Here is a 12351-nt window from a genome sequence, read left to right as displayed (position 1 = left end):
TTACTTCTACAACTATATGATACAAAAAAAAAAAAAAAGAGAGAGAGAGAGAGATTGCCTTTATCAAAATTCCTTTGATTTTAACTGCAAACTGTTGTTGAGCAGCTCTGGTTTCCTTTGGATATGAATATGTACATTTCTTTGCATGTAACTTGGATTTTAGACTAGAACACCAACCTGTTGCTTTCCATGAGCCACAAAACTCATAGCCAAATGACATACGTATGAAACATTTTATTCTTTTCTTCTGAGACAGAATCCTTGAATCTGGGACTTGGGCTGTGATTTTGCTTTTTGCTCTTCCCACCCCTCTTGATGTCTCACTCCTTTTTCCCACATGGCATCCAAGAGGTCATGGTCTCCGAGGAGCAGGTGGACAAACACCAGTTGGTCGCCAAGCAGTCCTGCTGTAGAGGGAGCCCAGCCAATAGCTAAAGGACATCATCGGAGAGGGCTTCCTTGAAGAAATGGGCTCTACATTCAGTTATGAGGACAGAGTAAGAGTCAGCCAGGAGAAGGAATCAAGAGGGTGACTCAGGTGGCAGGAGCAGCCCGGGTAGAGGCCTGGAGGCTTGTGGGGTGGGGACTCGGGGAGAGTGCACTGTGTGGTCCAGGGTGGAGGGTGCCCCTGCTTGGGAGGACCCCTGGAGTGGGCCTAGGGATGGAGGGTTTTGGAGGAGCTTGGTTTTTTACTAGAACTGACACAGAAGAGGCAGTGAAGTGTGTCAGCAGAAAGTGACCCTCAGGAGAGGTACTCCTGGTTTTGTTTCTGATGTTCTCCAGAAAGAAGGGGTCGGGGTGGGCGAGAGCAGCTCTGCCCGTCCCTTTGAGACCCACCCCTTCATTCATTTATTCATAACACATGCAATTCTGAGTGTCCAGGGGAGAGAGGGTGGACTCACAGTAGTAAACAAAATGTATTGCTTCTTGAGAGCTTAGCAGTTTCAGAAGTTTTCTTAGCGTAGAATGTTCTAGGAACACAGCAGGGGCACCTAACCCAAAGTGCAGAGGTTCGAGGGAAGGAAGGCTTCCTTGACAAACTGTCAAAATGAGCCTGGAGGCAAGTGGGAAGTAGCAGCAGGTCGGGGGCACCTGAAGTCATTGGGGACCTGGGTACTGTGGTGAAGCTGGGCGAGCAGGGTCGGGGGTGGGGCTAGAACTCTACCAGGGAGCCTCTGAAGGGTTTGAAGTGGGGGTGATGTAATCAAATTTGTGCTTTGGGAAGGCTGTCCTGGCTGTGTGTGTGTGTGTGTGTGTGTGTGAAGCGGGGAAGAGGGGGAGAGTGCCGTCAACTGGGAGGGTCATTAGAAGACCATTGACAGGCTGGGGGGCCACCAGTGGGAGAGGGGCGTCGGGGCTGCTTGGGGACGGCAGGGGCAGTGTGGATGCCGGATTTCCTCATGGGGAGGGCTTATTAATGGGGACCCCCTAACGGCACCTTGTGGCTGGAAGAAAACGGATGCAGCCAGGTGGACTTTTCTCTTCTTCCCTGCCTTGTGTGATGATCTTAGCTCAGCCAACATTTGGAACAGAAGAGCTGAGTTTCAGGGTAGTCCAGGACTTTGTTGAGCTAGTTCGGGTGAGATCTGATAGGATTTAGGCTTGTGTTGAGATCTGCATGTTCACTTAGCTAGAAACGTCCCATCTTTTGGATTTCCATAGGGGTATTTATTCTTGATAAAGATTGCTTTCTTGGTGAGAGGAAATTTAATACAGCTGCTGTCTTTCTCAAAAAAAAATCTTATCTTTTAAGAAATTTAATATTCAAAAGAATAGCAAAATTTAAAAATGTTAAAGTAAGGCTTTGGTGTAGTTTCTTTGGTTTCTGAGTTAATGTACAGTTAGAGCCTTTGCATTACTTAAATAGCACATCCTTGTCAGTATTTAAAGAGCTGTTAGTGAGCGCCCCAGGCCCCACTTTTCAAAGCTTCATTAAATCTTGCTCTGAAATAGTGAAGTCATAAAGTTCTTGTTGGCAGAAGCCAAACAGTTGATTTATAATTTGCAGCATAGCACCCTTTATAAAATAATAATAGGTTCAAAATTAAGAAAGTGGAATGTAATTGATTTTTTTAAAGCTGAAACATAAACTCTCTTGTGTTAATGTTGCAACTGGAAATTTTGAAAAGAAAAATCCTACTGTAATATCATCTACGTGGAATTCATATATGTCTATCACGTTTGCAATGTAACTGTGCAGTGGTTTTTGAAGACAGGACAATTCCAGCTGAGATACTGGCATTGATGCTTGCTTGTTTTCAATGGAATACCCTAAATATGCCTTCTTAGCTTTATTCTTTTCTTTTCTGTTCTCTCTCTCTCTATCTTTTTTTTTTTTTTTTTGTAATGAGAGGGCTCAGTAGTGCTTTGCCAGCATGATTTTGGGGCAATATGGGGGCAGATATCGTGCACAAGCAGTGAGATATTTCCATGCATTTTACTTTCCGGACATCACCATGGAACATGTGGGGGTTTGTGCCTGCAGGCCGAGATGCTTCAGGACTCCTTGGTCCATCACCGTTATGTCTTGGAGCTGCTCCAGTCAGTGAATGACTTTCTGTGACTTGGAGGTAAGGTGATCTGAAGCAGATGATCAGATGTGTAACTAAGTACTGTTACTTGAAATAGAAAACCTATCAAAAATGGCTCTAAAATACAGGATGAAGGAGGAGAATTGGCTGAGCTGCTTGCATGGGGAATATTCTCAGGTTACTCCCTCATTGTGTCTACTGTCAATCCCCACCCCCCAAGCCCTGCACGGCAGTCATGCTGAAGCAAGCATGCACTTTCTCAGAAACGCGCTGAATTTCCTTGTGCCTCTGTTGGTTTTTCTTTTTTTTTTGAAAGCACATCTTGCCCTTTGCTTAAATGCCATCCCTGCCAATTCACCTCTTACACTCATTCTTCTGGACCTCGTCCATACATAGCTGCTGAATGGATGAACAGAATGTAGTATCTCCATGAAGTGGAACATTATTCAGACGTAAGAGTGAATAAAAAAGAAAAAATAAATAAAGGGGAATATGAAAAAGGCCACCTGCTCTGGGAAGTCCACCCTGACTGCTCAACCCGCCCTTTTCCCTTTGAAACCCAATCACTTATGCTCCTCTCTACTCTTTTTGATAGTACTTACCAACTTCTAATAAACTTTAACACTTTCAAAAAAAAAAAGAGAGAAATGCTCATACCACTTCAACATGGACGAGCCTTGATAACAGCACGTTAAGTGAAAGGAAGCAGACACAAACGGCCACATATTGTTGACTTGAGTGATCTGAAATGCTCAGAATAGGCACATGCAGAGGCAGAGAGCAGGTGATGGTTGCAAGGGGCTGGGTGGAGAGGGGTTGGGGAGTGACTGCTTGTGGCAGGGGTGTTCTTCTGGGGTGATGAAGTGTTCTGGAAATAGATGGTGGTGAGGGCTGCACAAACGTGAGTGTGCAGAAGAGTGCTGAGCGCTGTCTCTGGGAGTGCCTGTGGTTGGGGGCGGCTTTATTTTGTTCTCATACGTGAAGAGTCATCTTGTGCTGAGGCCATTCTACTCCTGTGAGTGGTGAGGCTCAGAGACTTTGCAGAGTCATGTGTTATTTTACCCCTTGCTGAGTGTAAGCAAAAAATTTTTAAGCCTGAGAATGTGCTCCATCTGCAGAAATGTCTTTCAGTTTTTCATGGTGTAAAAATCTTGAGAGATTTTTAATCGTTTAGGAGAGCCTGTGGGGGGAAACAGCCCGTGAAGCCTGGGTGACACTGGGAAGAGCCGCGCTTCCATCCCTGACAGGGGTGGGGGATTCACCCCCGTTCAGGCAGTGAAGGGCCCAGACCCGTGAGCGGAGTTGACAATCGTGAATATTTACGTGTATCCGCTGCTTCATCTTGGATATTAATTTCAAGCTGAGTCAGTTTGTGGCGGCAGCCTCATCCTACATCAGGAATCTATAGTATCTGCTCTTTGAGGTGAAGACCTGACAGACTTGATTATTTAACAGTCTCCCTTGAATTGATATCTCAGATTCCTTTGTCAATAGTAAAACAGCAGAAATATAGACGTCATTTTATGCCGATGTTACCTGGAGCAGGTTTAGTCTCTGTGCCTCAGTGGCCTTACCTGCGGGTGGGGAAGATGATAACAGTGCTTCCCTCAGAGGGGCTGGTGAGGGGAGACTGAGGAGCACAAAGGGAGGACTTAAACGAGATGCTCATGAATGACAAAATTTAGTGCTCTGAGCTGGTGAGGCCTCAGGGGAAGAGATGGCCGAACAGAGCAGTCCTAGCCGGAGCTCGATCCGTGTTGGCAGCTGTTATGATCAGTATCACCATTGTGGGTTATCAGGCAGTTTTAAGACTTGGTAATATGAATTCATGAATAATGTTAAAAGATTAGACAACTCAGATCCGGTTTACATAGTTCTCAAGATTTCCTATGAGAAATGGATATTTTTCCCCCATTTTAATCTGAGTTGAGTCTCTAAAAAAATTCTGTATTCCTCCATCTTTTTGATTTAATTCTCCATTTCTCGAAAAAAAATTCTTTAAATGGAGTTACTGGTGTTTGAACTGAGGGTCTCATGCATGCTGAGCACATACTCTATCAAGTGAGGTATAATCTCCCCCGTGATTTTTTTTAAACTTTTCTTTCTTAGTATTCAGAGTTTAGAGGCCTCTAATTCTTTTTCTGGAGACATGTCCATGAACCTGTAAATCTATAATTAGTGGACAAAATTTGGTTTATTAAAAAATTCTATAAAACTTTCTGCAATCCATTCAAAAGGAAATGCTAATTGACGTAAAATGTTTCTCCTTTATGGTGATTTCTAATTTTTTGTCTGCCTTAACTTATTAAAAGTAATCCTCATCATCATAATGACCAAGCTTGCTCTGAGTGGACACCTCCCTAAGGCTAAAATGCTTTCCTCATGTTTTACCTCATAGCAGGTGTTTAAGGGTAGGTATCAGTGTCTCCTTTTTTGCAGCTGAGGGATTGAGAGATGGGGCAGCTTGTCCAAAATCTCACACAGCTGGCGCTGGCAGACTCAGGGCTGGAACCCAGGCTGCACAGGATGCTTTCTCAATGGCTCCTCTGATCAGCCCCGTGTTGAGTGGTTTCCCGAACTCCTGTGAGTCCATAAATGAACGATTTTAGTGGTCTCAGTTTGATGAAGCCTTCAAAGGAGAGACACCAGTGAGAATGTGAGACAGAGTGGCATAAATTGAAATTGTACATTTTCACAAATGTTGCATTCTCAGGCAATGAATTAAAAAGTTTATTTTTTTTTATTTTAGTGCCCTATAAACACTAAAACAAAACATTAAAAATGATTATAGTGTAAAATAGGAGTGGGCTTTGAAAGTCCAACCATTGCTATTGATGTTGCTTGTTTTTCTCTAGTGGTGCTTATTGACAGAAAAATTTACAAAGACTGAATTTGTTCTATGTAGTCTTAGTATGGAGGAAAGTTTTGTCAGTGAATATTGTAAGTAAAATCTTTACTCTTTTCTTTCCTGATGATGAATATGTAAGTTGTTTTCATGGCTTAAGTACATTTCCTCATTTGTGAAATTTGAGTGATGCCGTTTACCTTGTTTGACTGTGAGATGTAGATGCCTTGTATACGAAGCACCCAAGAGCTGCTTAGTAAAAATATGCTGTCACAAGGACAGATAGTTTAGAAGGATTAACTCTGAATACTAAAGAGGGTGGCTTGTTTCTGATGCATATTCAATATGCATATATATGAATATATGAATATGGCTTAAAGTAACAAGAATTCAGTGTTTTGTGTGTGTGTGCAGTATGAAGGTTTAATGAAATCTGTATCATTCTAGTGAGACAGGGACTAGTTAAATCACCTTAAGCAGACGGCCTTGAAGATTATTTACACAGAATGTGTGTTGTTACAACTCAGAATTCATGTTGCCGTGTAACCATCCACTCAGACATTTAAATTCGTAGAAATCTGACCAGAACTATTAAGTGTAGAAAAATCCACATTGAACATTTTAAGGGAATAAGCTTCTTTCTTTTGTGATTAAAGAAATTTTGATTTATTTTTCTGCATGCTTAATAGGTTTTAAAATATCAAAACATTGATTTGACATGTCACTTTTTTTAATAGAATAAAGCTCATGCTGTTTTAATGTGCAAATAAATGTTTTTGTATTTCAATACACCTGTATGATTTCCTGGCACTTTGAGAAGTATTTTACAAGATACTTAGATTACCTACTGTTGGAAAAATACAGACGTGACTTTTATGAATAGAGGTCTAGTACAGATCTGTTGGTTTTTGCTACAGTGCATGACATGAGGCCTAGGAGAGAGAGCTTTGCTGCTGATTGCCGGAAGGACAGATCCCAGATCTCAGTCTCCCCTCCTGTAAAATGAAGTGGCTGGACTGGATTCTTTCCTCTTCTAGGATGAGTTTCCATGAGCCTGTGTCTTTTGTTTATATTCAAGAGTATTAGCAATGTCAGATTAAATACTGAATACCCCTCCCTTCCCCGAAGCAAACTGCAGTATGTGCTACATAAGCTTTTAGTTATCTGATTCTTGTTTCTGATTCAACAGGCAATTTTTGTGTTGCATCTTTCCCGGCAACCTGGAAGGTCTTTTTAGCCATAGGAGGCGCTGTTGCACCTTCATACAGTCTTAATTTTCCTGTTTGTAAAAGGCTTAACAATTATTTTTTTGCTTTGATTCCTTTGCTTAGTGCTTCAGAATAGCACAATGTCCATTATGTCTGTCTACCTGGAAAAATTATTCTGCTTATATCTTTGTTTTATTCTGTCACCTCGCTGTGAACATTTCAGACTTGCTGTGCAAACAATGGCAAAATCGGTCTTTTATTCCGGTGTTAGCAACCAGTGAGCCGGGATTTTATAAAGCAGCTAGAAGCGGCCTCTTGAGCACCTTAAAGCTGAAAAGTGTACTGAGTTCCCTGAGTATTGACCCAGCCGCTGTGTGTCATTTGGTGGGAGGTGATTTTGTACATAGAAGAAGGGGTGTAGTGATTTGACTTGTGTTTGCATGCACGCGCTGCCACTGAGCCACGTGAGCCTGAGTCAGTTTGTTCTGAGTTTCTCCCTCGTCTGTGAGATGGGGATGCTCGTATATGCTTTGCAGAATTGTGAGAATTAGAAATTATGTAATTTGTTTAGCACAGTGGGAATGTCAAAGGGCTCATAAAGTTTAGCTCCTGTTTTGTATGAAGCCATCATTTTACAGTCTTTGGCAATTACTAAGAAACAGGAAAATAAGAAAAGCTGGTTTTATGATGAAAGATATTTGAGGAGGTTCCATAGTTCCTATACCCATTATTTAGCATCAGCAAAGTCAGGACCGTTACACAGTCGCCCTGAACCAATGTTAAGCCACAGAATTTTTTGGTACTTCATATATATTGGGGCTTAAGTGGACCCAATACTTATACACATGTTTTCTACAGCAGCCAACTGAGAGATGACACAGAAGAACAGACAGGCGATAAATGTCTCCTTTATTACTGATGAAGCCACGTTCTCCATAAAATTCAGGGCTGTTGGAAAATGCGTGTCATGATACTGTGTCCCAGAATTATAGACTCACGCAGCCCCAGTTAGCTCTGGGACACAGCGAGCCTTCCCTTAAGATGATCTGCCCCATCCTGCACAGGGCTGCCCTGCCATGGAGCTGAGCATCCCGGGTGCTTCCGAAGGGTGGCCAACACTGGAGGGAAAGGGAAGGTTTCATATGCCCTGCTTGTCTCTCCGGACTCACACCTCAATCTGTTATTGGGAAGAGTGCTAGCCGTTGGCCAGGGGTCAGGAGTGTGAAGGGGGAAGGACTCTCCATGGACCAGAGGAGTGTGGAGGAGGCATCCCTTCTCTCAGTTTAAACAGGTGGTGGGATGCAAGAGAAGTGTGCTCCCCAAGAGTTGATAAGAGGGGAAATAAGGATTTCCTTTGGGACTCAGACTAGCCATGAAACACAGAAGATGATTAGTAGGGAGACTTGTAAATCACTTTCTTATTAAATTCACATTTGTTGAGCACCAAACACGTGCTACATTCTTTTCTGAGCGTTTTACAGAAATGAATCCTTCAATCTTCACAACAAGTGAGTAAGGGAGATTTCATTGTTATCCCAGGTTTACAATGTGGAAATTGAGGCACGGAGAGAGTAAGTAAGTTGGCCAAGGTCACAGAGCTAGTAAGTGGCAGAGCTGGTATTTAAACCCTGGCTGTCTGGTTTCCAGGCTCCCAGGGATGGGCTTTGGGTGTTTAGAGGTATCTGCATCCCTGGATCTCTGTACCTCTGTGCATCACTTAGCCCAGAAAGGACAGGGGAAGGAGAGTTACACAGGTGCTCACAGACGTGTCTCAGCCACTGTCCACGGACAGTGCACCGTGATTGGCGTTAAATGTCTTCTGGGCAGCAGATCTGTTCGTATAACAGAAATTTAGTCCATTGAGTTAATCTAGAAACCCTTCCTGCTCTGCTTCTGTCCATGGTTACCATGTGACTGCCTGCCCGTGATTGGGCCGTTGAGGAGAATCTGTACTCATAGTTGAACTCTGATATTTCAGTCTGGTTCGTAGTTTCACATCTCCTGTTACATTAATAAATTCAATTTCTGGTTTCTTTGCATCAGTCTCTCATGAGTTTGGTTAATGTGACATCAGTCCATGGGAGCCCAGTGTTGCTGACGTTATATTTTCTGAGCACGTTGTGGCACTTCTACCCGTGTGGACCTGGGTGGAAGATTTCCGCCTTCCGCACTGATTTCCCCGAACAGCAGGGTCCTCTCCCACCCCCGGATGTGAGGCTGGGAGCTCTCAGAGTAGGCCAGTCAGAGGCCAAGTCCACCAATCAGAAAATGATGAAGTCCTTGGAAGTGGGTTTAATAGAAAAAAAGGGCTTCCAGGTAGTCCGATGGGCTGTTCGAGTCCATTTGGTGAAAAGCTATCCACTGTTTCTGGTTGAGCTGCTTCTTTGCTGTTGAAAAGTCTGGATTACATGGAGGGATTTTAAAAAGCTGAAAGGTGTGATTTCATGTGGTACATCCACACCGGTGAGAAGTCATGGATGACCGCCTGTGTGAGGCATAGACAGTGTCTTACAAACTTCATAAAACAGCTTTAAAAGCTCTGCCATCTGAGTGCACTTCCTATGGGGTCCAATTCATGACTGGGCATGCTGAGAGGGCAAATAATTGATAATGGCCGAAAGGACACGGAGGCATCAAAAAGGTCTCAGTCATGTTCCCTGTTTAAAGGATGTGGCACAATGTAATATATTTGAGCTGGTTCTTCACTGAACAGTTTTGAGTGTTTTCTGGGACTCCCCAGTGCACCATGGTTCCGTGCAGCTGGGTGTCCCCTCAGTGCAGCTCTGTCAGCGCTCATCCTGTGTTGACGTGGTGTCACGGGGAGCAGGACGGTGAGCGTCCCCGGCTCCTCCGAGCTCCGTTTCTTCATCCGCAATGCTGGGTTTCTCTTCGGTGTCTACTTAGTAGGGTTGCTGAGAATCACATGTGATGGTTGTCAGGGGCGATATGTGGTTGTCTCTGTGATTGTCATATAGTGAATATTTGATAGAAACTCTTGTTTTTTATTAAAATTATGGCTCCTAGATTGCAGTGGTTTTCAGTCTGCATTTACTCTTTTTATAAATTTATTCTTATTTTTAAATAAGCACTTATTTTTATTTATTTTTATGTAGGTACTGGGGACTGAAGCCAGCACATTGTGCATGCTAAGCAGGTGTTCTACAACTGAGTAATACAGACCCTCCTTGTCTGAACTTAAAAATAAATATTTCAATACACAAAATAGCTCTTAAACACCATCATGGGACCTATTTTCTGTATAGACAATTGAATACATATGCTATTTCAATAAGAATAAATGTTGTTGGGCATACTTTCTGAATCAGTTTATGTGTTTAAAAACGATCATAGGTAGTGATAAACACGAGTCTTGGATCCACTACTTAGGGTCTGTTTTGCCATCATGGGAAATTATATTCTACAGAGAAGTCTAATTGGGTCTCGTTGATATTTGGATGATTTAGCAGATGATGAAGGCTTTCAAAAGCTGACAGTTTTGTATTTTAAACTAACTACAAAGTTATCTTCTATAAATTGGAAGTCCTCAGCTTGTGAATTGCCCAGTAATTCAGTGTGTACATGTCTGTGTCTCTGTGAACGTGTGTGTGTGTGTGTGTGTGTGTGTGTGATTTCAGGAAGGTAGAAATAAGTTCCATATAGCCTTCTGATACCTTTCTCTTCCAGTTCAAGTTGTAGGCATATATTTATACAAATCAATTGATACTCTTTTGTCATTTGGCATATTGGTGGGAATAAAAGTTTCTCATACTTGTTTCAGAAGGGTTGGGGAGAATGAGCTTAGAAAATAGGAGGAGATAGAGGCAGGAAGGTTCTTTACACTTTGTGCAGGATGAGAAACAGTAGCTTTTCTTTTTTCTACTAAAGCAAACTGGCACTGAATTGTAACATACTATTACTCAGAATTGCCTTTCTGATCAGATACGAGTGCCTCAAATTTTTCAAGGCAACATGAATGATGAAATGTGTTTTAGCAGTTATCTTTAAATGTAGTTTTATTTTTTAAGTAAAAGGCTATAGCCTGTTCTTTCTTCCAGCGTTACAAGAAGTTCCCATTGATCCAGGTACATGATAATTGTGCTTAGTTTCTTCGGGTTATTGTTTTTTTTTTTTTTTTTTTTAAGTGCTTGTTTCATTGTGGTGTGAATGAATGTTTAAAATTTCTGGATTTTGATGTTTAGAACATGCTGATTTATCAGAACTGTTAAAAACCTGATTGTTGTTTGGTCCTCGTTTGGTGGGGCAACCTATTGATTTCTGTTGTCTGTTAAAGAGGGAAATGCTTCCTCTAGCCTGTAGATCATTAAGTGAATGGTTTGCAGTGTGCCTTTAAAATTCTTTGAATGCATTGAGCATGTTTGTCCAGTGAATTTTGAATTGACTCATAGTAATGACTTTGATTCTGTGGCTTTTGCTCCTCTCCACATGAATTTGAATTCTCTGTTGCATTTTGTATACGTGTTCTTAACAGGGGAAGAAATTTTGCATTTTTTACATAGGTGGGTTTTCCTATCCCCTCTGAATGCCTTCTGTAATTGATACAGCGAAAATCTGTTATTGCAGTGCTTAATTATTTCATAAACTATTTTTTGGCTTAATCAGAAACAATGACAAAGAATGATAATAAAAAACATGAAAACCTTCCTTCCTTTGAAGAATAGAAATGAGGTGGTCAGGCCCACGCGTGCTTTGTACCTGACACCCTTAATTTCATGTCATTGTGTATCATGATTCCGAGATGGAGTTGCTTCATGTTTGTAGATTTTTGTTTTAACATTTGTGTTGAATTCATTCTCTAGGCTGATGTTTCCTGTTGCGTTTGTGGAAAGTGTAGATCAAGGGAAACAGATGCTACGTTTTGTATTCAGGAGGCCTGAGTTGCTGAAGAGTATAGAGTAGAGGGTGGGCTGAGGAACAGAGTGACACTCCCTCACCTCCAGGCTGAATTTGATAAACAATGAAAACAATTAGGTGCATAGGAATTTATTTGACCAATAGAAGTCAGAGGGCCCAGGCTGTCTAGTTATGCGCAATGGAAAGTACTGAATTCACCTGCAGAATTAGGTGATTTACCAAGTAGAAGCAGCTTAGAGCAATCAGAAAAATTAGTTCTATGATGAGATATAAAAAGAATATAATATCTATTGTTTCTGAAACTTTTCTCTGTTAAGTTGTGTAGAGCTAAAATTAAGTTCCAAGCACCAGGAGTTAAGAGTCTGGGTGGTTCTGTGGGATCGTTATTCAGGGATGTGTCTAGACCCTGCTGGAATGGCCGAAGCTGGCAGGAAAAGACCCAGAGCCAGGATTTGTCATCCTAGGGTGTTCTCCATAATGGTTGCATGTGATAGCCCATGATTGGGTTAACAAATTTAACAGACACCAGACGCATGTCAACTTTAAGAAGAAAAAGTGTGCTTAGTAACTGCTTTCAAGCAAGCACCTGTGCATCCTCACTCCTGTCTCCTTGCCATAAAAAGCAGAGACAATGCCTTGCTTGCATATTTGAGGTTTTAGATAGCACTCTGTTCATTGCACAGCAATGACCCAGGCCCTCAGCTATAAATGCTGGTCGTGCGTGCTGTTAGATAGTCTATTATCCCCAAAACACGGACCTGGCTGGACTGGTGGTCTGCTTTGTAATGAATATCTAAAGAATTTATCTTGTTCCCCTCTCCCCATGACTCCCCTAAAGGTAAACTAAGCCTTTTTACTCATTGTGGATTCTACAATCTCTGTCTCATCCTGTCTT

The 12351-nt window shown here is 42.1% G+C and overlaps 1 protein-coding gene across 1 annotated transcript in view; it reads left to right on the top strand.

The window, feature by feature from the left end:
• The window catches only part of LOC141578209 (uncharacterized), a 56443-nt gene that overhangs the window by 35836 nt on the left and 8256 nt on the right, over positions 1-12351 (top strand). Inside the window, exon 17 of the mRNA XM_074367790.1 lies at positions 2486-2570. The gene's annotated coding sequence lies outside the window, so the exon portion shown is untranslated. The remainder of the gene's footprint in view (positions 1-2485; positions 2571-12351) is intronic.

This window comes from Camelus bactrianus, chromosome 7 (genome assembly GCF_048773025.1).
Source record: "Camelus bactrianus isolate YW-2024 breed Bactrian camel chromosome 7, ASM4877302v1, whole genome shotgun sequence".
NCBI lineage: Eukaryota > Metazoa > Chordata > Mammalia > Artiodactyla > Camelidae > Camelus > Camelus bactrianus.
The sequence above is the reverse complement of the archived record's forward strand: the minus strand, read 5'-3'. Positions and strand labels throughout refer to the sequence as shown.